At 48.8% G+C, this 27,429-nt stretch overlaps 1 protein-coding gene and 1 long non-coding RNA gene across 3 annotated transcripts in view; one reads left to right on the top strand and one right to left on the bottom strand.

Moving 5' to 3' along the window:
* The window catches only part of LOC144151468 (uncharacterized), a 459,596-nt gene extending 449,596 nt beyond the window's left edge, over window positions 1-10,000 (bottom strand). For both annotated transcript variants that reach the window (XR_013318881.1, XR_013318882.1), the window contains exon 1: window positions 9,490-10,000. This is a non-coding gene — a long non-coding RNA (uncharacterized LOC144151468). The remainder of the gene's footprint in view (window positions 1-9,489) is intronic.
* The window catches only part of LOC144151461 (RYamide receptor-like), a 920,756-nt gene that overhangs the window by 526,744 nt on the left and 366,583 nt on the right, over window positions 1-27,429 (top strand). The window lies entirely within an intron of this gene.

The following is a 27,429-nucleotide window of genomic DNA, read 5'->3' as shown; positions in this document are numbered from 1 at the left end:
TACCTAAGTAAAAAGGTCGTCATTATGCGTTGACCCGGAGCCATTCATAGAGCGGGAAACAAATCAAAATTTGAACGTATGGTTGTGCAGCTAGTTATTGATCACATGTATACATATACAGGGCGCAGTCCCAGTGAGGCCACTGGAGAAACATTCGTGTCAAAGTGGACTACAGCGACAATGCCTGGGGCAGCCCATTTGAGATGGGCGGGTGTGTACGTGGTGGGGACGTCGCATCATTCTCTCCGATTCCTTCCAGTTTGCACACTGTCTCTTCAGCCATTCGGTTGAATCGTTTTATTTTTGTTTTAAACGCTGAACTCCATAATCACTTTCCATAGTTTTCGTATTTTCGAACGTTAAACTCAATGATTGGTTTAATCTTTTTTATTTTTTGTTTTAAACGTTAACATCCTTCATATATGCGCGTGCGTGCAGGATATACTAGTCATGGCCAATGTTAACCCTCCGAACAGTTCCAACCCACCCCAAGCTAACTTTTGCGCATTTTAAGCTTCGCGAGACACAACCGTAAACCTGCTTCACCACAACGCCCACGATTTACCTGCAACTCCTCTTGACGGAGCGAGTCGAGTATGCTACAAGACCCGGCATGACTACTAAAAAGGCCAAGTGCGCCCTGGCATGGTAGAACGGGAAATGTGACTGCCGCACTGAGTACTTCCGCTGAGTAGATCCTCGTTCTGGCCCAACACTGTGTGCTAAGCGTCGTAATACCCACAGCTTTCTCCATTGTATGCAGTAATTGGTCATTTCGCTACATTGTGGGGGAGCAGACAGATGGCAGTGTCTCAGAGTGTAGAGAGACAGTAAAGAAGGGTAACAGGGGTCAACAAGCAATAAAAAATAGGTGCTCAAAATACAGCTCCTCGAGACAAGGTGAATTTGGTGAATTTGGATTTGGTGAATTTGGACGGTGAATTTTGATAGAGGTGACAAATCTATAAAGTGTGCAATAAAATTGTAGAGAGATTCTGCGAATTGTATATTTACGGGTAAACACTTCTTTACGCCGTCTTTCATCATTTTGAGTTTTGTTATAGCCAGCTTTGGCTATGAGTAGACCAACCGGGTTACTTTTTGTCCATATTAGTTTGCGTGGAGCTACTCGTTCATTGGGCGACTTTCCATTTCGTTTGGAAATAAGTTTCGTCTCATTTCTTGTCTTATCTTTGTTTTAATCATTTCTTACATTTACATTACTATAACGATTAAGTGTGTTAAATTCCCCATTTATGCATTTTCGGTTACACGGTTGGTGGCCTCAGCTACTTGGCCTATAGTTTTGGCGCAATATTAAAAGCGCGGATACAATCTTTTCAGCCTATCTGCGCCATTCTATAGGCTCGTACAGCGACTGGCCTTCATTGCACGTGCGTCTTGAGTATGAGTCCTGGAATTCCCCAGCTAACGAGAAAGGTTCGCGGCCCCTTGCAGCATCGTCTGTCTAAGTAGAATTCGCAGCTGAATGCGGCTATCGGGCCAGACGCTCGAGGGCTGCTAGCACTGGGCACGCAACCTGGATTTGGTTACATCGTACCTGGAAACGTGACCCCCTGGCCATTAAGATTCAATCCCTTTTATACAGGTCATAAATAAAAGCTACCCTCATCTCTCCGCAGCAGCTTGACGTTCATGCGCATTGATCTAAAACTCGCTAAATTTCCTACCGATACTGCCGATAGCGTTTGTAAACTGTCGATAGCGCTATACATTATTATTGCTATCGGCAGTTTTAGAATACTCGGATGTATTCTAGACCTCTGCACTGGTATTACCGTTCAAGCATTCACAATAGAGTTATCCGCTGTACTACAATCGCTAACTCTAAGCCACCGTCCTAATGCGTGTGCAGTCTTCTCTGGCACTCATGGGCTGCAGTCTGCGTGCTGTCCTCGATTGGTGTCTCCTAGATCTGTGTCTCTGGAACGTGGACTGTAAACTTACATTAGCTCTCTTAGACTGTGTTGATTACCTCTGGAGCGCTAACTATCTCATCGGGATAGAAACATCCGGAAACTACTTTATTCGCTAAGCCAGCAAAACCCCTGAGCCTTGAGACTTCCACCCCACCTGCCTGATTTCCTGTGGGGGCTGGCTCTACGCGCACATTGTCCACGATTGACTCACAGTAAATACGAAAAATGGCAGCCTCTTTCACAACGCAATAAATTCAGCTTTCGTGCACACTTGCCCACGCAGCCTCCTCGTGCAACTCAGGGAAGAGGTACTAGGTCGTATAACACCGCACGGCAGGCGAGCCGTTGTCGCGCTAGACATCAAGGGCGCCTTCGATAAAGTGTAACACGAGGTGATCCTCGAAGGCCACCAAACAGCCAGTTGCGGTGCACGTACATACAATTACATTCAGAATTTCCTTACTGACCCCATTGCCTCGGCGGTCGCAGTTCCATTGTATTTCGCTCTCGCGTTCTACGCCGTTATTTATTCCAGATGTGGTCCGTCTCCTAACGACTAATCCAATGTGCATTACCTTTATTTTTTTAGAACGGTCATTTGTGGTTATATATTTAAGGCATCAAGTGCGTGAAAAGTGTCCTTTTGCACCAAACAATGCCCACATGTATGGACCATGCCATTTGTTCGGGAAGTTATTTCCCTGTATGAGCCTTCTGGTAATGCACACTATGGCTGAATTTATTTTTTATTTTGTAATAGAAAAAGCCGCTCTATTTTTTCATAGAGCGGCTTCAAAAAAGGTGACGCAAAAAATCTTCTGGGACTGACCAAGATATGACTCGGATGGACATTTCATTTTAATGATCACACTCTCATCATTAAAGAAAAACACTGACTCTGCGAAACGTCTGCCTTAAGACAAATTTTGACAATGTACTGATCCGAAACCCACCAGCTATAATATTTAGATAATACTGCAAGGAGATTGCCTGTACAGAAGGCGTGCATTAATCTCTGCTCAAATGATGTCTAGGGCAGCTGAATGTCACTAAACCGCAGAATAGCATACGTTCAAGTGGCATCAAAACAGAGCAGCGAGTGCCAACTACACGGGTGGTCCCTTAATGCTATCCACAGCCTATTAAAATTATTACTGGTACATTTATTACACCTGGATGTAGACAATACCACGCCGAATATTTTGTGGGAGTCAACAACATATGATGTTATGTAAATAGTTGGACAACAGTCGACATCATCAAAAGTCGTTACAGCGTGAATAAAACGGGAAGGAGGAATAGAAACACGTAGGACAAAACTGGCGTTGACTACCCACTGTTTATTTTTCGAGTGTACAAGCAAATTTGCACTAAAAACAACGCAACATAATTTCTCAGATAAGAAGATACGGACAGAAAAAAAAAACTAACAATCAACACGTTTTTATTTACAAAAAGCTGTCTAAAAATTGAATTAGCTGCCATTATCTCTCTCTCGGGTTTTATTCGAGGCTCGCTTGAGGAACTTTTTTTTTCATTCTCATTATAGGGAAAGTTTTATTACAGTGTACTCTCATAGTCTATCGACAGCGCTACCGATCATTTTTCAATATCGATAGTCTGATTGAGAGTCCACCATCGATAGTATCGACAGTACAATGCATGATTTTGCATCCCTTACCCTCGCCCTTGCGGCGGGAAAAACGCGTCTCAATAGCGCACAATAGCAGCACACAAGCAGGAGACGAGACAGAGCCTGAGAAAAGGCCCGAGGAGCCGGCCTCCTGTCGAAATTGGAGGCGGGTGGTCCGACGGCCTTATGAGCACCAATAACCCCATGAAAACAGGAGTAGGGGGAAAGGGCCGCCCATGAAAAGGCAAAGATTGAAAGAGGGAGAGCGGAGTGAGGGGAAATCAAATGCTCCTTTGAGTAGGGATTGCCAGCCGTGAAGAAATCTTTTGTTCACATCGTACTGACGCAAACGGCCAACCGACACAAAATGAAAGTAGCAAGGCAGGAGCCGACGCTTCGCCAGGCAACAGTCCAGCAGGGCAACAAAACATATTTGCTCGGCCGGAAGTCAACACCATCTCAGCGGAGGTTTCTTTGACGCAGGACGCAGCGAAAGCTACGTCGGGCCCTTATTTCCGGTCAGCGATTGCGGTGTCCGGCTGCCAGCTGTCATGCCGCACTTCCGACGCGTCTTGAGCGAACGCAACGCGCTTTGGGTCTTTTTGTAGCCCGCACCAATTCCTGTCACGAAGGCCTACGCGGCCTACTTACCTCACCTCGGCCCGCCCACAGGGAAAGTTCCCTTGAACAGCGAGAGGGGCCGCGGTAGGCAAGGAAGGCGAATACAGTTGAAAAGCCTTCTATTTCTCCTTTTTCTGGACTAGCATATAATTTATTGCTGAGTAGCATGATACATTGCAAGAAGTCTTTGAATGGCTTATAAACGAGTGTACAGTCATGGACAAATGAAATCCGAACCGCGGAAAGAATGGCCGAATACCGGTGCCGTCACCTGCCAGCGGCCCTGGAGAAGACACGGACATGCGCAGTAGAGATGTCGGGAGCTAGGGTGGTTGTCCAATTGCGATATGGGGCCTTCTCCTCACTCGCATGCTTGCGTTGTCGCCATGCCTGACAAGGGTGGTGCAAGCACTGCAAGTACTACCGCCGCCGCAGCTGAGACTGTTGGTCGCGCTGAGAGCAATGCGGCGCGCCATTGCTTGCAGCTGCGGCCAGTGCTTGCGTGGGAAACGTGTGCATGCTGTCGGAAGGCATACTGTTGAGTTCATCATGCTTTCTTGAATAAAATCAGCGCACAGAAATGGAGACAAAAATAAAAGCGTGCCGCTAATGGCACTGCATTGTTCTGCGTTTGTGGTGCAGTGGCTTGGGAATTCAACAATGAGCTGGCCGCCAAGAACACGCCTTTCTTTGACGCAGTCATGGCTGAGTGACTGCGCGGACTCTGTGCTTGTAGGAAACAATAAATATACCGCCATATTTCGTCTCTAATGATATCTATTAACTTCAAGCATTGTGTTGGTTGGGATAATTACTGGCAGGATTCTAATATTCCGCAAAATTAAGTTAGCCAGCTGGAACCATTCAATAGGCCAGCTGCCCTTGCACAACAATGTTGGTGGCCCGATGTTTTTCGTTTTTTTTTTTTCCTTTTTCGCAAGCACCTCAGTGCTTGTAGAAATCTCTTGAACGGGCAACACTGAACATGGTTTAACAGGATGGCAAGTTGGGCGAGTTGGTGCTGATTCATCTCGAAAACAGCGTCGTCCTGTGTATTTCTCTTCTTAGTCTACGTCTTTCCGCGCCTGTTTTCGAGCTGAACATGGTGTTGGGCGTGACCCAGGTGTCCATCTTATTTGCTCAAGTTACGGCACCACACATGCAATGGTATGTCGGCAATGTGACGCCGGCACAGACGGGGAGCGGGCGCTCGTGTGCGCCGGGCCGGCAGTACCCGCAGTTATTCGCCGCATCGCTAACAGTTGTTTTCAGCGCCCTTGCATCATGGCGAAAGGCAAGCATCCAATCGAGGAGAGGGCCACATATCGCAGTGGAGCACGCACCCTCGCAACCGACAGCTCTGCTGCACATGTCCGTGTATTTTACAGGGCCGCTGCCAGGTGACCACACCTGTATCTTCGGTCGTACGTTCCGCGGTTCGTATTTGATTTGTCCATGACTGTACATGTCTTGTTCCTCTTGGTCTCAAAACCATTCATTTCTCGGTCAAGCTCCGAAGAAAAAAAACTTTTAGCCAATCCAACCAAGATCCCGTTGCCTTAATTCGCCTTAGCTAACGTGCTGTGAGGGAATGTACTCCTGTGGAAACAATAACATGAATTTCAAAAAAGTTGCACTAAAGAACAATTGAACCTTCTTCCTACTAATTTGATGACTTCTTATAATAGTCCACGTAAAGGCGTGAAGGGGCGGCACTTTGAAACTCCATTGGCTTGCTTGGTGTTGCCCAGGCGGGAAAGTTCATAAACTTCAAGCAAAAAAATTTTGCAAACCATCGTCACATTCCAAGAGGCAACTACTCTTTCTAACTGAAATTCATCTCCCATCTACGAAAACCAAACAAGAAAATGTTTTTTCCACGAATACTTTCTTGAGCGTATGAAAACTCTCTGTTCTGCTACCTTGCTCTTTGTTCTTGATAAAAGAGAAGTGACGACCGCAAAGGCGCGCTTTTTGTCGGGTATCCGCCACAGTCGTAGCTGCGCTAGCGCTCACTGAGAGAAATATTTGCAAAGAAAAATTAAAGACGCGGATTTCTCTTTTAAAATTCCGTTCAAGGTTGAAAATTCCCTGTTGTCGCCGCAGAATGCGAACAGACACGTTTTTATCAAAGCGCGCAGCTAAAAAAGCAGCGGCAGTAGTGCAGCATACGGCAAGGAGACGAGCCTCGAACGCGTGAGTTCAGCCGCTTATAACCTCGGTACGAACAAAATAATGCAACATGTCAGCAGTGTTGTTGGTCCACTTGAGCAGTCTCGTTTCCCAAACCTTATAAAAATAGTGTTTTTTTTTTATTTTGATTTTTACAGTTACGCATTTGTAGAAAAACAGAGGAATCAAACTTTTCTTTCGACCCGACGTGTTGTCTCAGGGGCTAAAGCGCTGTGCTGCTGAACCCAAGACGCGGGTTTGATTCCCGGCCGCGGCGGCCGCTTTTCTGATGGACGCGAAAAACGAAAACACCAGTGTATTGGAGATTTTGGCGCACGTTAGAGGACCCCAGGTGGCCAAAATTAATCCGGAGCCCTCCACTACGGCGCGCCTCATCTCGGCGCGTTAAACCCTACAATCAATCAATCAATCAATCAATCAATCAATCAATCAATCAATCAATCAATCAATCAATCAATCAATCAATCAATCAATCAATCAATGAATCAATAAATAAACCTTCGCGATATTTTTCAGAAGCACGCGCGCTAGACGAAAACGGATTGCACTTTTAGGCTATTCGAAGGCTTGCGCATGTCTTATAAAAATATGAGAGAAAACAAAAAATGCGCGTGCACACGGATGTTCGACCTCTCGTCGAATCAGCCTACTAAGGTATACGTACTTTGATATCAGACTGCTCACATTGTGCCTAAAATGTCACCCCAACAACACATGTGCTCGTAATAGTATAGCCAACTGTACAGAGATTTTGGTGTATAGCAGAGGTGCTTAACAAGAAATTATTTGAGAGTTCCGCCTGGGGAGCTATTGCAAATTTGTTGATTTGCAATAACAATTTGCAATGATTTGCAAATTTGTTGATTTGCAATTTGCAATGTTTACCGCGGGAACTTCAAGGAAGCGGGAAACCCCGTCGGCAGCCACCCCCTTCTTTTTTTCTACAAAAGCACGCCGCAAAGCACGGGTCAGCGCGGTTACTGAGAAGCGAGCAGGGAATCTTGCAACGCACTACACGGACGCCGCCCGCTACGCCCGAAAAGCCAACCCCGCAGTCACGGTTATGAACCACCAGGGAACCTAATTCCCAGCCGCCACACAATATGCACAGTACTGACAAATGCCGCTGAGAAAATTGCCATCGCCCTAGCAGCCGCAAGAAACAGCGAATACGTCACAGACGGTCGCATGCCGCAACTACCAGCTCGGCCGCATATCACCGTTCGCCCTTTAAATCCACCTACCATCCCGCAGCTTCGCTACATCTGTAGAGTTTGGACCACTGGACCATACCTCAGTCAAAACTGGCCGTCACTAACTCGCCCTCATTAGCGAGTTTTAGCTGACCGTTTTTCACGGATCGCTCCGCTCGGATAACAAGCGGGAGCGCAATTGCGCATGCGTGGCGCGCTTGGCCGCTAACGCCATTGGCTACGGTTGTGCTGAGCGCGCCGCCGAAAACGGAGCGGACTGTCGAAAATGGTCAGCTAAAACTCTCTATTAAGAATACATATATCTTCCCTTAAGCACTCACTCCCGTTTACGCTCACCACTCGCCTTCACCACTCGCACTCACTCGCGCTCACTCTCATTACTCGCCCTCATCATTCGCCCTCACTCTCACTCCCGCTCACCATTCGCAACAATCTAGCCCTCACGCTGACCGCTCGTCCTCACCACTCTCACTCACTCACTCACTCACTCACTCACTCACTCACTCACTCACTCACTCACTCACTCACTCACTCACTCACTCACTCACTCACATAGACAGACAGACAGACAGACAGACAGACAGACACAGACACAGACACAGACACAGACACAGACACAGACAGACAGAGCAAAATGTTTAAGTAGCCCAAGAAAGACTGTCGTCTTTTAAGGGACTCTGCAACACTTCGTAAAAACGATTTCACTCTTTCCTTCGAGTCTGGAAGCATTGTCAAAGCCATAGTTATCGCCAGCATGGAGTGGCACTGCGTGATTTGCTTATCGCAATAGACGCGCCTTCTGTTTCTGCTTTGCTGTTTGTGGCTTTTTTAAGGGGCTATCGAATGCGTTCATTGCTGCAACTGAAGCTAAAAAATTAATCGGCGCTAAAACATGGGCGAAGAAGAAACACGTAACACACAACACGACGCCGAATCGTGTTGTGTGTTACGGCATCGTGTTGTGTGTTACGTGTTTCTTCTTCGTCCCTGTTTTAGCGCCGATTAATTTTTTACCAGTATGTACCAACTCGCCCACATCATGCTTTTGTTGCAACTGAAGGAAAGCGGGCAATAGCCGCTACAACGCTATAATGACGTAATTCAAGCGGCCGAAGAACACCAAGACCGGAAAAGAGAGAAAAAGAAAAATCTTTTGAGCAACTTTCTAAGTTGTCTGATGGGCATAGAGCAGTAATTTTTGGCTGGGGTATTTTGCGACCACCTAGCCTAAGTACTGGATGTGTTGGTCGACTACGTTCTGCGAGCATTCAAGTTTTAGAAAAAAAAAAAGTTTTAGGAAAGTGTCGCAGGATTTCTTTAATAGCCATCGTGTCGGAGCACTCGCGTTCGCGCAGCGGTGCTGCTAAGAAAGAAGCAGCCTCCAAAGGAAGGCACGCAACGCGACCGGGTGTCTGGACATCAGTGGCGAAGCGTCTGCGCGCCGATCACGAAGAACTTCACTTGGCGCAATGACGTTGCACTCCAAGTCCAACTTTGCCATTTCCCGTGGCGTCACCTGCGTTATTGCTGGCAGTTCACGAGGTAGATATTCTTCATATATCTGTATATGTGGAAGTTTCGGCCAGAGTTGGTTAAAGTCATTTTTGATGGAAAAAATTGTTTTCCAATCGCAAAAAAAAAGAAATACACATGGCTCCACTGCCGCTCTAAAAACTTGCTAAGTGCTGACACTGCTCTTTCCTGACACAGGGTAGCTCACAAACGCTGTCACGAAACACGAAGCGCAACAGCGGGCAAAAAATGCAGCCGGAAAAATCTTGCTATTTACCCAACCCGGTTGCCACACTACTGTGGCTATTAGTAACTTCCCATGAGCGGATTATGCACTATTTCGAATCAGGGGAAATGACGGTTTGAATAAGCTTACCGGAAATCTTGGTTCCACGCCGATCCATCCTTCAAGCCAGCCGCCGGCACACAACTTCCGTAAGAAACTCCTTGTATACTGGTCATCATTAGTCAACGGAGATGTCCCAGGAATATGTCCTCGTAGTTGCTTCTCACCTACAGTCTCCTCCATCACCACTGTGGCTGACGCAAAAACAGACATTACACGCACTGCAGCTCTCGACGCGGAAATGTTTTGTTGTAGCCAACTTTCCTAATAACACCTTGTTTAGAAACGGTAACTACAACCATGTTACCTTTTGAAGGCTCCAAACAGCAGGAAGGTGTATTTCACTGCAGTTCAGAGGGCAATAAATACCAATGGAAACTTCACAGCACGCACCGACGGATATCAGTCGTTCAGTCTACAGGGAATGGCCTTAACCACGTCTCTGTCACGGCTACACATATCCGCACAACTCGCACATCCATCGAGGAAAGCATGCCCAACAATTCAAGCGACGTTTCCACAGTCAGCCGCGTAAAACGGCCCGGGGAACGAGGGTACTTGAAGCGCACCAGAGGCGCGCCAGCTAATGCATCGTCTGCGACCGAAGGCTCGCAGACGATGCTTTACTCGTCTGTCTAGACAGACGTGACGAAGCGTTTTTGCGCGGCCGACGACGCACTAGCATCAGCGTCGGGCAGAAGACGAGGTGCTGACGTCGTGGTATTGTCACCTTTGTCGCAGGAACCTCGCGAGCGCTTGCGTCTTAAAAGAAATGCAAGGATCGGAAGTAATACAATTACCGACCATGGCAACCTTCTTCTCGTCGACACAAAGAACAAATGGACGGCTCTTGGCCCGCGTTTGGGAAAACGCCAAATGCAGTAATGAAGAACGACGGAGCAAAATAATCCCGGGCCATCTCCACTAACGTGAATCCTGGACAGGGGCGAAGCATGCGTATGAGTGTATTCTTGGCGCCTTGGCGTTTTTGCCAACGGTGGTGAAACCGATGGCAGGTAGAGGTATACAGCTTTGCTGTAAACGTCTCGTGTCTTTGAAGCACGAAGCGTTCTAGCGAGAGGCGTAAACCCGGTTTTTTTAGTACGCGTTTTAATTTAGTACATGAAACGACGGTTACGACGACGACGACTACATGAGACGCCGACAGCCCGCGCCCCCAAGAGGCTTCGCCCCTAAAAAACAGCATCGCTGCATGTCGATGAAAGCCATCGTGCACGACGGTTGCCGGGCTGAAGATTAATTGTAATTAAACAGTGTTAATAAGGTTTTGCGGTTAACCTGCAGCGGAAACTCAGTGGCTAAAGAGTTGTGGTGCTGATCGTAAGGACGTCGATTTGTTCCCGCCCACTGCGGCTGTTTTATGATGCAGCAAAGAACGAGAACGCCCATGTGTCGAGATTCGGCGAAATTCCGCTTTGCCGCACAGGGTATTGTGCTGAACAATCCTACTGACGGACCCGACAAGAAATGCATACGAGCGAGCTATATGCAGCTTCGATGTAACAAAACGACTTCAGTAACACCAATTTCTCAAATAAAAATTGTGGCAACGAATCGTTGAATAAAGCAAAACAGTCAATTATAACACAACCCAAAAACTACGTAACGTAAGGAGTACAATAACACGTTTTATTGGGTTATTTTTACACGGACTTTCAGGGCGCGGACATATCAGCAACCGGACAGTTAGACACCCGGACGTTTCAGTGCAGGGCGATTTCGATAGGAGAGATTCTGGCGTGCCAATGATTGACTGAAAAACAAAAACAAAAAGAAAAACAAAGCGAACCGTTGAAATCAATTACAGGTTTGTCGATGTTCCTATAATTGTTTTCATTGTGCATAATCACAAATGGACTCAATTTCTCAGAAATGATTTCTTCTGTTATGATCTATTAAGGGTGCTTCGTCGATCCCATTTTACTGATTTACTTTTCTTCAATACCTCTAAGAATAATTTTTTTAAAGAGTGTTTCTGTGTTCTTACTATGGTTGTTGTACGCATAATTAATATTGCGTATTATTTTTGAAACCATTTCTACAGTAAATATTTATTAAGGATCCTTCATCGATCCCCTTTACTCGACTTACTTTTGTCTCAGATTTGCACAAACGTTCTTATAGATATCCTGCTGAGTGGCGATGTTCTTTTTTACGTAAGTATAGACTGTGACCTTTAGTGACATCAATTAGCCGTTATCAGTGTCAGTCGGGGCAACACAAAAGCGTCACTCACCACTCACGAGTGGTGAGTGGCGCACACACTCGTGAGTGGAGAGCGGGGCTCATCGTCAGTGAGGCTCACACTTACTCATACTCGCGCTCGCCAGCCCGAAATGATGATGAGACTCACACACCACTTACTCGTGAGTGGCGTGCGGGTGGTGTGTGAGCTCACTGGTGAGTGAGACTCCCGACCTATGCCCTCGACAAGAGTTCCTCTACGGAAATGAGGCGGCGCACGCCACTGTCCGAGTGCACACCCTCCGGTCCATCTCCGGAGAGAGTCAAGACTAACAAAAAACTTTCCATACACTCAATGGCTACGCGGGTATCCTCCTGCACTTCAGACACGAGCGTCAACGGTTCCCTCCACCCCACTTCCACCTTTCCCGAGCCGCAGAGACGCCACTCTCCCGGCTCCAGACCAACTCCTACCTCCACTCAACCGACGTCCACCATATCTACTCCCCCTCGAATATTACAGCACCTGAAGCTTTTGCCCCAAGCCCGGAACCCTGCACCATCTGGTTTCAGAATGTCAACTACCCCAATCCCTCACACCCAATCCCCGTCCCACGTACGAGCAGTGGGTAGACCGGTTGTCCAGCTTGGACCTGTCGACCCAGCGCACGCTGAAAGAGAGGGCATAAGCAGCCAACAAGCGCCATGGCTTCCCGTACCAGCGGACGCCCACCACAGGGCAGGTGCTATCACCATCCTGCACCAATGAGCTCGCAACTGAAGATGTTTATTCTCTTTCTCTTCCTACAGCGCTCGGATACCCAATGTTGCAAGAGTTATCCAAAAGACACAGGTGAAGAGAAATGAACGGTTAGTAGCTTGCTTCATTTACCTGCCATTAAATCTAGACGAGGACGTTCCGCATGTAGCTGCATTCTCATAACTCTGCAGTGAGAAATTGCCATTTTGACGAAGTGTTTCGTGCCATGGTGCGAACCGTGAAACCGTTTCAGTGAATCCGGGTGATAGCTGCGCTTACGGCTGAAACCCTGACGGTTGTACTTTAAGAGGAGGTAGAGACGGTAGCTCCCGCACACTCACGTACATTTCGGCAGCACCCACGGATTCGGAAGTACTGACACCCGCACACTTCTTAATAGTAAGGAGGCTTTTTGGGATTCCTGCCGGTCAACCAAAGACCGCGGAATCAATAAGAAGCGAAGTCACGTGAAGGTGGCTCCACCGTAAAAGCCTTGCGGAGAAGTTCTGGAGAAGATGGCAAAAATAATATTTGTCGCAGCTGCGCTGTATTCCCCATTCATAGAATATGCCCACACACGAGCTGGATGTTCGAGATCTAGTGCTTGTGCGCGAAGACAAAGCCCCCCGACACATGTAGAAGACTGGGCGGAACATCATGGTTATCGTGGGATACGACCAACATATAGGAGCCTGCGTTCTAAAGCTTCCTAGGGCTGGTACATTGTGACGACCCTCGAAGTTTCTCAAACCATTCGAGCTGACTTTGTTGCCGAACTTTACAGCCGTCAGTGGTGGGTCCGGGAGGATGTTATCGCCACGAACTGCAATCTGGTTTAACATTGCCCATAACGTGCGGGAGCCAGTGTATGTAAATAAGAGCGGGAACTCGGCGCAACGGCATGCGGACTTGGCAGCCGAGGAAGAGGGGAAAAAAGGAATACTCACCATCGCCGCGTTCAATCTTTTTTATTCCATCTAAATATTGTAAAGAAAGTTTGCCTTTCTTTCTTTCCGTTCGCCTTCGAGATTCTTCAACGAGTGTCTCCATAAAATGAGAGTACTGAAATTTCGGCTACTCAGGCTTGATATAATTGCTCGTAGCACCATGAAATTTTATCAAAATATAAAACGGAATCGTGTGATCTTTTGGTAGTTTGAATGTACTGGGTTAACTCACGTTACAAGCTTTTAAACTGACGATAGAAAGCGCATAGTTTCCATTTTAGCAGCTGAGCTGTACGCCGAAATATATATTTTGCAGTAATATACATAATTCTAGCTGTCAGGGGAAACGGCTCACAATAACTTTTAACTTAGGTATCTTGTGGGACTTGGACTCGCCTTGTTGATTTAGCCTTATAATTTTGAATAACAACCTATTTCAAGAGTCCCGCTGTGCGAAGCTGCAGCAAACATTTGTTTATTGGAAGTTTCTAATAAACTAGCTCTTTTTATCTTCCCCGCCATCGTCACACACAAGTAAAGAATTTGACTTATTCATAATTGATTTCTGAAAAAAAAAAAATTAATGCGGCTTTTCAACTTTCAGTAGCTGCAAGCTGTCTAGTTTCAGCTGCCTTCTCACGAGGTTTTGTTCACCATGAACGTCAATAATAAGCACTGAAATATAAACTCCCCCCGCGTAGTTACGTTAAACGCACAATCACCGTAGAGTGTTATGCTTAGGCGGTGAGCGCTCCATGGAATCTCAGTTCAAATATATCACGTTTCTCGCATACATTCTCTTCTTCTGATAACACGTTTCCTCCGCTCGCTTTCAGTACAATTGATTTACTGAGCTATTCTACCACGCTGACGGTATGAAGCCGATATAAATAGGAATAGAACGCTTGGAAAACTTCGTGTCTAGCCATTTCCCCTTTGCAAGGAACTTCTGAGAAACATCAGTGGTAAGGGCTTTCGAAAATACGAATCAAATTGGGTTTTGAAACTGATGGCACAATATTCACATCCAATCAAAACATACACTATAACGATTTCAAAAACCATGCAGGAGGAAAAGAGCAGTATGAGCGGTGTGTGGATGACATGGAGGGGAAAGGGGGAGGGGGGGTATTGCTGACGTTCGGCTCTGAAAAGCATATACAATGCCTGGAAGCACTGTGAAAGCATTTGGAATTACATTTAAACGATACACGGCGATTTGAAGTGTCTCCAGTCGTCTTGAAGCGTTTCATTGTCATTTGTACAGCTTTAGTCTGTAGCGGCCACTTCGTCATCAACAGCAAGCGCTCACCATCATCATCATCGGCCGCTGCCTCCATCGTCAGCAGCGCGTGGTCTCGACACACGGCGAGCCACGCGCCACAGAACATCATGGCCTCCGCGCTGCTCGGCCGCACCCCACGGGCGCTCCCTGGATTCTCGGCCCATGTTGTCGTCCCCACGCAACTCTAAATAAATGTAGGCCCTGCCGCACCGCCTCATCGGCCGCCTACAAGTCATTCGCGTACCCTGTGAATTAGCCAACCTCCTAATAAAAGGTGCACGGCCTCAGCGTTCATGGTGATGCAACCAGGCCCGCTTCGAGGAGCTCGAGCGGATTTATGTGCTCTCCCAGCGGTAGCAAATATTTCTTGCACATATCTACACAGATCATTGGAGATATACGAGTTTTATTCAGGTTGGCCACACACACGCACAGTCGAGAATGTGGAACGTGTACGATACGTCTCCTTTGCTCTATCAGCGAAAGTTCACGGTGGTACCCGATGACGAAATGTATGACGTGAAACAGGTCGATGCTTCGGGGGCCATTGTTGTGATCAAAGGCTATGAACACAATTTAGCTACAGCGATTGAGAGGTTTCCCAGTGCCTTCATTCATAGGCTCCCAGCTTGAAGTTGTGTGGGCTGACAAAACTGCCGAAGTCATAGAGGAATATTCTTTGCTGGCGGATCACCGATGATTAAATTCCTCTTGCACTGTCCTGTCTGAAACATTTCATTCTATGGGAGCACGTAGTCATCAAAGAAGCTTATTATTTTTCACGAATGCATGCTCCCCTTGCAGACGAAACATTCTGGCTGCTGCTACCATTATTTGATGCAACGACGGAGTGCTTTTTCTGAAACGTCTGTAGCTGCAACCTGGACTGTATCGGTAGGTAGCTTGACCCCACGTGTAAAGTTTTCGTTTTGGAAGGATAGTTGCCAAAGAAACGCTTTTATGTTAAAATTTATTCTGATGCTTCCCGTCATGGCGGGGGATGTGCGCAAACGCATAGAATATTTTAATTGTTTTGATTAGGCGATTCGCCTGCGCCATTCACAGAATATCGTGCGAAAGCAGCATATTTACCGGCTGGATAAGTGTTGATTGATTGATTATGGGGTTGAACGCGCCCACGCTACACAGGCGATGAGGCGCGCCGTGTTGCAATTCTCCGGATTACTTTTGACCACCTGCCGATCGTTAGCGTGCGCCGAAATCTCGAACATGCGAGCGTTTTTGCTTTTCGCCTCCATCGGTTAAGTAAGGGTCGACCAATGCCCCATTGAATGAATGTGCTCTTCTCTGTCTCTCTCTCTCTCTCTCTCTCTATCTCTCTCTCTCTCTCTCTCTCTCTCTCTCTCTCTCTCTGAGAGAGAGTATGATTTGTTTGTGTAAGAGAGAGCGACCATGTGAGTGTGTGTGTGTGTGTGAATGAGTGTGTGTGAGAGAGAGAGTGTGAGTGTGTGAGAGAGAGTATATGAGTGTGTGAGTGTGTGTGTGAGAGAGGGAGAGTGTGTGTGAGTGTATGTGTGTGCGAGTGTGAGTGCGTGTGTTTGAGTGTGTGTGTATGTGAGACAGTGTGAGTGTGTCCGCGAGTGTGTGTGAGTGTGGAAGTGTGTGTGTATGAGTGTGTGTGAGTGTATGTGTGTGTGTCTGTGAGTGACAGAGTGTGAGTTGTGTGTGAGTGTCTGGGTGTGAGTGTGGGTGGGTCAGTGTGTGTGAGAGAATGAGTGTCTATGTGAGTGTGTGCGTGAGTGTATGTGAGAGAGAGTGTGTGTGAGTGTGTGTGCAAGTGAGTGCATGTGTGTGTGTGAGTAGGAGTGTGTAAGAGAGAGAGTGTGAGTTTGTGAGTGTGTGTATGAGTGTGTGTGAGAGGGTGTGTGTGAGTTTATGTGTGTGTCTGTGATAGATAAAATGTGAGTTTTGTGTGAGGAAGAGTGTGTGCGAGTGTGTGGGTTTTTTTGTGGGTGAGTGTGCGTGGGTAAGTGTGTGTGTGGGGGGGTGAGTGGGTGTTTGTAAGTGTGTGTGTGAGAGAGAGTTGTCTGTGGGAGAGTGTGTGTGAGAGAGAGAGTGCGAATGTGTGTGTGAGCCTGTGTGAGAGTTTGTGAGTGTGAATGTGTGTGTGTGTGAGTGTATGAGTGTGTGCGCGAGTGTTTGAGTATGTGTGCAAGAGGGATAGATTCTGTGTGTGTGTGTGAGTGTGTGTGTGAGAGAGAAAAAGTGTGAGTGTGTGCGAGTACGTGTGAGTGTATGTGTGAGCGTGTGAGTATGTGCATGTCAGTGTATGTGTCTGTAAGTGTCTGTAACTAGTGCTTTCTCGGGCGCTTGTCCTCCAGTGATTCCCCTCGGGCCGGCAGCTTGGTTGCTGTTCCGGGAGGCCAGCGTTGACTCGTGTAACTAACTTCCCCGGGTGCCCCTAAGTGGTTTGGCCCCGCGGGTGCGATGCGCGGATATAAACTTAATCTGTTGTTAGACAAAACGTAGCGTTGCATGTGCCAAGAATGCCAACAGCAGCAGCATCAGCAGCAGCAGCCCTACCCTCAGAAAACGGGGAGAAAGACCAAAGAAAACTTTGCTTTATAATTGGGCAGAGACATCTAAGACTGCCTATGAGTAGGAATGCGGATGTCGACCAATGGGGCCAGAGCACCATCGCGCTCCTCACTGCGCAGTTCCCCGCTCGGCGCTTGCGCTGTCCGATCACAGACAATACCCGCACGCCGATAAGCAATCAGCGTGTGTGATAGCCGGTAAACGGCAAAAGAGCACCACTGCGCTCCTCCACACGAAGGGTACCAACAATGGAGGAGCGCGTCATGATCATCAAATACATCACGTACAAATACATCACGTGACCTCAAATACATCACGTACAAATACATCACGTGACCTCAGTGGTGGGACTGTGCAGTGCGCAGTTCCCCCCGCTGAAGTGACGTGACACCATTTGGTACCATTCGTGTTCGCGCCGACGAGGGCCACTTTTTGCGTTCGCTTTTCTCGTTTGATGGGGCATATAAGGCCTTCGCCTTAAAACACTGAGCGTGAACGCGAACTGCTTGATCTGTTCGTCAGCAGCAGCAGCAGCAGCAGTAGCAGCAGCAGCAGCAGCAACAGCAGCAGCAGCAGCAGCAGCAGCAGCAGCTTCGTGGTCGTAGCGGGCGCTTTCCTGTGCAGCACTCAAACAGGCAGCGGCTGCTCGGGGAAAACAGGTGCGAAACAATTACTATCCTTCAAGAGCCTATCCAACAAAGCTCTGCCAATGTATAGATGGCTGTGACTCTTATCGGATATAAGCGGGCGCACTGCCAACAGACGCTAATTACTGCAAAGAAATGCTTCGGTTTTATCCCTTTCGTTAAAATAAGCAATGCACCGCGCAGTATTGCGGACAGTACTGCTTCTCAATAAATGGCAAACGTAATTTAAACCATGAATATTTTCCAAGGTGCAGCTACCTGTGACATTTAGAGGTGAACGTAAAACACCTACAAAACGTAATATCTAGAAATTGCCTTGGCAGGCGAAGAATAAAACTGTTCAAGGTATCAGCAATCGTTTGTATTGTTATTATCAATTGATCGCAGTTAAATACATCGATCGCGGCTAAACGTCGATCTAGCTAGCAGTTACAAGACCAGCAGTCGAACGCGATGGGCACGCACCACATATAGGCACTGTTGCATCTGGGAAGGCCGACCCGAGCCGAGCTCCGTCGCCTCCGACATACGTTTGGTAGCGTGGTGAAGCGAGCGGCCAGCCAATGTTGCAGCCGTGAAAAAGGCCGGAAGCCGTAGGCAAACGTAATTGTTTACTCCATAGCGAGAGATGAGCTGAAGCCAAAGAAAAATGCCCCGACGGGTGAGGTTACAGTGCAGGACTCGAGCAGAGTGACACCATTGATTCTCTGCTCAAACAGGAATGAACTACAGCGCTGGGGGGGGCCCAAAGCGCCAATGGTCAATACAAGCGTTCCCTCTAGATTCTGCACACGAACACGACATGAACGGCACAGACACACACAACGCTCTGTCCAGAGTTCGTAAGCGGTCGGTAGTAGCGGCGCACGCTGAGTCCGAGAGAGGGGAGAGAGGAGGTCTCCGCAGCGGACGTGGGGCGTCCGTGTCCTTGGGCAAGTCTCGGCGTCTTGCGTCGCCACACTACCGAAGCTTGATCACGCCGCCACTGATCCAGACGCGTCGCAGCTTGTTTGAATTGTCGGCTGCAAGCGTGAGTCACCGACAAGGGGGGCCTGCTTGAAAGGCGCACGTAGTGGAGGCTTCGCCGCACAGCCGAGGAGTATTGAACGAAGCATGGCGGCGGGCTGATTCGTAACACCTTCTCCACCGGGGGTCCGATATCCCGATGGATAACGGTCTTCAACCGTTGTCCGGAGAGATGCTTTAGGAGAGAAGTGCTCACAGATACTCGACTCCAGGCCTGGGTACCACACCATGCTGGAGCTTCGCCGGGCCGGTCACTGGACGAATAGTGGCTCCCCAAGAGCGTTTCTGGCTTGGTCAGACAAGCAACAGAGCAACACAGGAAGACACAACCGCATCACCGGCAAGTGCGAAGACAAATCCACACTGACGCTCTACCTGGCTTTTAGTTGCGATAAAATACGCTACTAACTACCTGCACTAGTTATGTTGTAGCCCAGCAGTACTTTAGACAAGCACACAAACTTGAAAGGTCACATTTCGCGTGATTGGAAATGTCCCACACAAAAGAAATGTAATCTTAAAGGGCGAAACCTGCTTCAGGAAAAACAATGAAAATGAGAAAGCCAGGCGTTCAGACCACTTTTCGCGCAGAGAGCTGCGATTTGAGCTCTCGTCGTTGCCCTGAGCTTTCCCCTTTTTGAATCGCACCTTAGGTGCGCCCGGTCTTAAACGCTGCTGTGACCGGTCGAGAGGACATCGGCCTTCTTCCGAGACGTATTCCGAGCGCGCGGAGAAAACTGCTCTGCTTTCCACCGCTCGAGCAAGGCGTGCGCTTTCGTTGTCGGCCGCTCCTAGGTCCGCTGAGAACCCGCGCAAAGCTTGCGCGCGGCGCTGCAACTCGGCAGGCGCGCACGGGAGCCCTTGCCGCACTTTTTTGCGACACTGTAGGTAAGCGAACACCAGAGGTTGTTTTCGCTCTTGTTTCCGGCTGTCAAGGCCACCTAGGTACGGGCAGCCCGGTCTGAACAGACGGCTCAACCCCAGGCGACACCGGAATGTTTACGAGCTTGGCTGGCCGTTGCTCGACATGCTCGATATCGAGTAGCTGAGTTAGAGGTGGAACGCTAGCGACTGGCTCAGTGGCGGCGTCGTCGTTAAGCTTAGCTGCCCGGTCTCAACAGACGGCTCAACCCCAGGTGACACCGGAATGGCTACGAGCTTGGCTGGCCGTTGCTCAACATCTAGTATCTGAGTTGGAGGTGGAACGCTAGCGACTGGCTCAGTGGCGGCGTCGTCGTTAAGCTTAGCTGCCCCGTGAAAACCGTTCAGTAACGTCAGTGTCTCGACTGCAGGCTCTGCCACAGCGTTGCTCGGTTCGAAACTCGCGTCCGGAGAAACACCATTCGTTTCAAAGGACTCGTGTTGCCTCCCTTCGCTAACGTCATGGTTTGGGCTTTCCCGCGGAACGTCGTTAGCCTGTGACCTGCGCGCGTTCGGGTCGGTAGCCGTTTTCAAGGCCTCCCGTGCACCTGAGCCGTGGAGGAAAGAATACTCAGGAGAGGCCCCTAGCATCCCGAAGCATTGCAAAAAGTGTGGAGGAAGTGACGTCATTTTTTTGAGCCCATAGACAGTGTTGCCTAGTTTCTTACGGCTGCCGTGGCTAAACCTGGCAAAATACCACGGACAATTTTTTAAGGCGCTTTCACTTTCACTGTGGCTTCCTTGCCACGTTGCAACACAGCGCGGCAGCCGCTGGGGCGTCGTCGTTGTCTCCAATCTGTGCACCACAGCTGATTTCGCAGGGTTTCTTCTACTGCCATTTCTTTTGTGGTCTAATGTTCCTTCGAAAACAACACCCGATAGTCAATAATTGGCGTGGTCGGTGAGCGTAGTTGCCGTTATCTTGTGGCGATATCTCGTCGATTCGCGCAGTGGTTTTCCATCCTTATCGGTCTGCCGGTGTAAAGGTGCGCGTTGGCAGCTTCGGCAGCATCGACCCACTTTCTGCGGCGATTTTCTTGAGTTCGGAATCTATTCTCAACGAACACAAACAAAGTGAGACAGACACGTACTGCTTCTGTTTTGCTCGACAAATAGCGCATGGGCCAATATACTTACCTGTGAACCGCGAGTGCGACAGGCAACCCGGCACGCAACAGTGAGGCATCTTGCAAACCAGTGCAGCCATTTATTCGCGTGAAGTGAGATTAGACCGTTTTAGTTTCACGAGTGCACAGAGTTCATGTACGCAAACGTAAAAAGCGTACGTAGTCCACGCCAATGTAGTTTGCAACTCGTGCGCGACGCACGCCGCGCGTAGGGTGCCTGGATTCCTAGCGCCATCTACGAACAGAAACTGCAGTAACCACTCGTGATCCCGGGAGCCTGTTGCTATGACGACGACAAACGCTATTTGGCGAGGCTTAAGAGCTGAAAAATCGTCCTTCTATCTCAAAAACGAAGGTGGTTTCTCGATTGAAACTTTGAGGGAGGGTTAGAATGGGCAAATTGAAGGCGAAATCCACAGCTTAGAACATAACATCGCACCGAGGAATTAGCGACGAAGCTGTTTTCGCTGCGAAGCGGGAGGTCAGGGCGACGCCATGTTAGTGAAATCAAACCGGAAACAGCAGAGGATAATGAGAACAAGTGCGGGGCTCAATGAGCTCATGTCATGGCGGCTGTGGCTTTACAAATTTGACGTCAGGGCCTCTCCTAACCTTTTCTTTCCTGCATGGCCTGAGCCCGCTGAACTCGACGACGCTGACATATCTCCGCTCACAGTACGGGCCTTACACACAGTGTACTTATGCTGCCCTCTGTCGTGAGCCTCCGGAAATGCCCATCCTCGCTATCTGTCTGAGTGTCGCCATTCCTCTCAGAGGTGGCGAAAATATCGTTACTTGAGCCCTTTGCGGCGAGCCCAGCTGATTCTTTCCACGGCAGTTTCTCGAAATTGTACCCCTTTTCGCGTAACAGCTGATCCGACCTGCTCGAGAATAGGTACCTCTATTCCGGACGAAGTTGTGGGGATACTGCCGTCTGCGTGACAAGTTCACCAAACGGACCTCCGATGCTGACTTTAGCAATCGGCAGGCGCACGTTTCGTGCTGCTACAGCCTGCTTCACCCCCAAAAACTTTCCCGTCAGCTGATCCGGTTCAACGTACGAAGGGTGGATCATGTCTACCGTCACCGCGGAGTCGCGAAGAACTCGGCAAGTTTTGCCGTTGACCACGAGCTCACGTACGTACGGCTCCAGAAACTACCTGCTATCCTCACTCTGGTCTAGCACGTGAAAGACGAGTTTGCCTTCTTGCAACTCGCAGCGAAATGCCCCGTCTCGCCGCAGTTCTGACACGCAGCCTGTTTGCGCGCCTCAAAATTTTTTTTTCGGCGCTGCTCCTCAGCGTCTGCGCTTTTTTTGTTTTCACGGCCAGTTTCGCTATCCGAGAAAACAACTTTGCTAGCTCCACCATCTTCCTGGGGAGCCCAGCTTTCGGTCCTGACTTATCAGGCCTCGGCCTGAACTCTTTTTGGCCGTCTTTCGGCCCCTGCGCACCTTGACGTGCGACGAACTCGTCGGCTAGCTGAGCTGCATGATCCACAGTATTTCCCCTGGCATATGTTGCACCCAGAGTCTCAGGTTTTCTGGTAGACGGCGGTAAAGCTGCTCGAGACCGAAGCACTCCACTACCTTGTCATGCTCTCCGAAAGCCTTTGCCTCTTTGAGCCACTCTTCCATGTTAGCCCTCAGTTTATCATACCCAGCTTTCTCCCTCAAAATTTCGACCTCTCAGGAATCTAGCAAAACCACTTTGGGAAAGTGATATTTGGCACAAAGCAAGAACTCAACCTGAAGATGAAAACACTGAAAGGACTTTCCAGGATTATGAATATTTTGTGTGTAATGCGCTCCTAAATCTTACGCTCCACGCATTTCTATGGGATAGTTTCCATGGCTCAGGAACCTAGTCGCGCAACATGCGAGACTTGAACCTGTGCACAAAGCAAGTTTTCACCCCCAATATTAGCTGTGCAAAAAACTTTACATTAATCTTAATACCTACAGAGTAATCCCTGTTGAAAGGACTGCCATGAGCGGGAAAACTGAACATGAGGCGAACTCCGAGTACGACTCGCCCTTAGCTTTCTCGGCTTCACGGAATTTCCGCCGAAACGCCTCTGCCGACAGCCTGTACTTGCGCAGGAGGCTCGACTTGACTTTCTCGTAGTCCTCCGCCTCCTCCTTTGGCAAGCGGGTCATCACGTCGGATGCCTCACCTGGCAGCGTAAGCAGCTTTTGCGGCCATGAGTTTCGGCTAAACTGGGCCCTCTCGCACGTAGGCTCGAAGTTGACCAAAAAAAGACCGATGTCTTCTCCTACCTTGTAGGGTCGCATTAGGTCACTCATTCGTAACGCAGGTCGCTCAGTCGCCGCAGACTGCACGCTTGGCGCACTGCTGTCACTCTCACGCCTAGATCGAGATGCCTCGATCTCTAGACCCTTCATTTCCAGCTCATGCTGTCGCTTTCTTTCCTCCTGCTCGAGTAAGAGTTTCTCATGCTCTCGTCTCCTTTCCTCCTGTTGTTCCCGTTTCTGCCTCTCGACCTCCTGTTCTCGCTTTTTCTCCTCGCGTTCCTGTTTCTGCCTCTCAAGCTCCTGTTCTCGTTCCTGTTTCTGCCTCTCGCGTTCCTCACGCTGGCGCTCAGCCTTTGCAGCCTAACGTTTAGCGGTCTCCCTGCCATTGATCATCTCAATGCACTCAGACAGCTCGTCATCGTCAGCCCCAACAGTGAGTATAGCCTGTATCAGCTCTGGCTTTCTCAGCGCGTCCGGAACATCCAAGAGCAACTCTTTGCAAGCTACAACAACTGCGGTTTTTTCAACGCCTTCAAATTCATGGCCGGTCTAGAGTACTGCTTTCCCACTGCTCCAAAAATGTTTTGCGCGAATAACGCATGCTACAAAAACACACGCCCGACCATCTATCCTCAGAAGCCTGGTAAAACTCATTGAAGAAAAGTCCCGCAGTCACCATTGACCGCAGTGAATTCTGCGAAGTCCGAAGTCGCCTTGGCGTCCGTGGTGTTGGATCTCTCACCGCTGGCTCCAGGCGTTACGAAGTTGCCATCCGACCGCTGCCAACCAGTTGTTGCGTACGGGAAGGCCGACCCGAGCCGAGCTCCGTCGCCTCCGACATACGTTTGCTAGCGTGGTGAAGCCAGCGGCTAGCCAATGTTGCAGCCCTGAAGAAGTCCAGAAGCCGTAGGCAAACGTAACTGTATACTTCATAACGAGAGGTGAGCCGAAGCCAAAGAACAATGCCCCGACGGGCGAGGTTACAGTACAGGACTCGAGCAGAGTGACAGCATTGATTCTCTGCTCAAACAGAACTGAACTACAGCGCTTGGGGGGTCTTATTTATACCCAAAGCGCCAACGGTCAATACAAGCGTTCCCTGTAGATTCTGCACTCGACACGAACGGCCCAGACACACACAACGCTCTTTCCAGAGTTCGTAAGCGGTCGGTAGTAGCGGCGCACGCTGAGTCCGAGAGACGGGAGAAAGGAGGTCTCCGCAGCGGACGTGGGGCTTCCGTGTCCTTGGGCAAGTCTCGGCGTCTTGCGTCGCCACGCTACCGAAGTTTGATAACGCCGCCACCGATCCAGACGCGTCGCAGCTTGTTTGAATCGTCGGCTGCAAGCGTGAGTCACCGACAAGGGGGGCCTGCTTGAAAGCCGCACGTAGTGGAGGCTTCGCCGCACAGCCGAGGAGTATTGAACGAAGCACAGCGGCGGGCTGATTCTTAACACCACACTACTGACATGCAATGCATGCGACAGCGCGTTTGCTCCCTGTCGTTTAGACATGGAGAGCTCACCGCTTCGTAGATCGGCAAATTAGGGTGAAGGCATTACTCCCATTGACGTAATCTAAGCATAGAATATATAGGTCGTCCTTCATTACTGGGCCTCTCCTAGTTACTCTGTCAATTCTCACATCCCTCGGCGTGATTACTAACGCACATGCCGAAATCCACGTTCAGTGCCCTTTACGTGCACTGGGCAAACTATAGCTCTGCAGAGAGGTGGGGGTGTCCGAAATCGCCTTTAAGGCTATGGACCTCTTTTAGAGGCTTAGAGATGTCGGCATCCTCGAGCGGTTTAAAAGTGCTCTCCCGTTTTAGCCCTAAATCGCGTACGTTACTCAGGGAAATTAGATTCGCGTCCGCGTCTCTCTGTATATTTCTTTCAATGTCGCCCGCTTCGATTGCGTGGGCCGTCGTTTCCTGTGACGGGAGCGTTGGAGTCTTTAATTAAATCTGTAGCGAACAAAACTGAGTCAATGTGTCCCCTGGTCGCTCTGGGCGGACATGCCGGGAACGGAGGGATGAAAGGGGAGTGGTTGGCGAGTTTGCTTATTATTAGAAATCCAACTGAGAGAGAGTATGAGAGAGAAAGAGAGAGAGAGAGAGAGAGACTCAGAAATAAGAACCCCGTATGCGCACAAGCGCCACCTGGTCGGAACATTAAGGCCAGCCCCTCTCTCACAACAGTTCCATCTGCATTGCAAATCCGGGAGCGCCAGAATATGAAACGGCACTGAGATTTGGCTCGCAAGAAGAACTGATGGAATGGTGAAGGCTAAACTTCGCGAGTACTCACTTTGCTTTCAACCCTTCCTACTTCCCCCAAACTCACGAGTCGCATTCGTCAGTTCCCCTTTGTCGAGGCCAATCGCTATATTGAAACGACCGCTTGACTACCCTGTGCAGAAAGAACGCTTACAATCGATGACAATATAGCAATTAATTTTTGAAGCAGCTGTGGATTTGTAAATCATTTGGCTCAATGGCGAACTTGGAGGCCCTGCAAAACGATTGCTCGTCCGAGTTTTTTCCTTTTTTTTTTCTTCTTACTACGTCTGGGTCGACGTATTTCTCGCTCCTAAAAAATTGGAAATACATAAAATCAGCAGTTTCTCTCAGGGTCAATCGTTGTGAAGGAAAACAAATCTTGTTCCCTTCAAGCGCCCTAGATTACACCCCTTGAAAACAAAAAAAAGCACACCTCCGCGGCGTGTTTTATTGACATCCGCCAAAAAAGAGCGGAAAAGAAGACGAAGTTGATCGTAACCTGCTTGGCATGCCAGCTGAGTGGCTCATCCCGTGAGAACGTGCACGGTTTTAATGCAATAGTACTGTTTTTGCACGGAGCCATGAGCACATGTTTAGCGACTACTTCAACGAAGGATTCAGTGAATGTGGCATCAACTGACTCGAGACACTTGGCGGGAAATCTAAGCACAACCGAAGAACCAATCAACTCGATTTAAAACGAGCCCTTACCATGCGGGCACTGCGCCCGATATATAGTCTCGAAAAACTATCTGATCCGGCCGAAATTCGGAAAAAAAAGGCTGCGAGATCAAGCCAGAAGTCCGCCCTTTTTCTTTTTTCAATTATGTCTTCACGTGCGGAAACAACAAAGGGGAATAGGGCACGCCATATTTCACGGCTATACACACAGATTAAACCAACCTCGTAAACATGTGCGTTTTAATTAAATACCTCCTGCGGCAAAACAGCCACCGGTCCAGGAATTCCAACCGATGTCCATGCGTTTGGTGGCAACCGTCTCCGGAGACAAAATTGTGTTATTTACAAAGCCTAAGCATCACAAATATACCGCATTCCTGAGAAAGACTTTGTAGCCATCGGACAGTTTTTTTTTTTCGTGCACCCAATTAGGATAGCGTCTGCGTCCCGTTTTTTTTTTTTAATGTTCTGCATTTTTATATATTTTGGGGGGCTAAGTATGACTTCTCTCTTTGATGAAGAAACACTTAAAGGAGTCTTCTGAATTATTGCTTATAGCTACATTGCGTAGATCAACTCGCGCAATGCCTTACTGACCTATCTAGCGGTAGCTTTGAACCATAACTCGTTATGGAAACACCAGGCGTTCAGCGCCTATCGCACTATCGCCGTGTCTTCGCACTGGTTTGCAAGTGGTTTAATGCCGAATTTAAGGAGTCCCCGTCGGTGGTCTTCCCCACAGCGCCTTAGAATGAACAATTGGAGTGACCAAGTGTGCAAATTCGGCGAATAACAAAGCCCAACATACGATTTGACAAAAAAAAAGGTGCATGTGCGCAGGGATAACACGCAAGGCATGAATGGCGTTTTGCATTGCGCAACGCGTAGTTTCATACTATAAACTAGAGGGGACACTGGCGTTGCAATCGTTCAACCACCATGGAGCTGATTGTGTGCCGTAGACCTGTGATTTTCGAACTTGGCTTAACTTGAGGCTTGGCGGTTATTATGTGTACGCGCCTTCTGATTTTTCTGCGCCATCAGTTTCGGTTTCGCCGTGGAAAGCGTCCACAGGCGGTTCCTGTGCAGAATTGCTGTTCGCGCCCGATTCCAGTTGCTGCAATGAGCGAATACAGCTCGGCTGAAATGAAATGGATGCGGAAAGCAGTAGCGCCGCCGCGCAGCCTCTACAGTAGCATTAGTCCTGTTCTACGGCATTTCTCAAAAACATACGCGAACTCGGGATTCCGCACGAGGTGAACACTACCAGCCCACTGTT

Source organism: Haemaphysalis longicornis, unplaced genomic scaffold (genome assembly GCF_048455015.1).
Source record: "Haemaphysalis longicornis isolate Haplotype H1 unplaced genomic scaffold, Haemaphysalis longicornis Haplotype H1 scaffold_1, whole genome shotgun sequence".
Classification (NCBI taxonomy): domain Eukaryota; kingdom Metazoa; phylum Arthropoda; class Arachnida; order Ixodida; family Ixodidae; genus Haemaphysalis; species Haemaphysalis longicornis.
The sequence above is the reverse complement of the archived record's forward strand: the minus strand, read 5'-3'. Positions and strand labels throughout refer to the sequence as shown.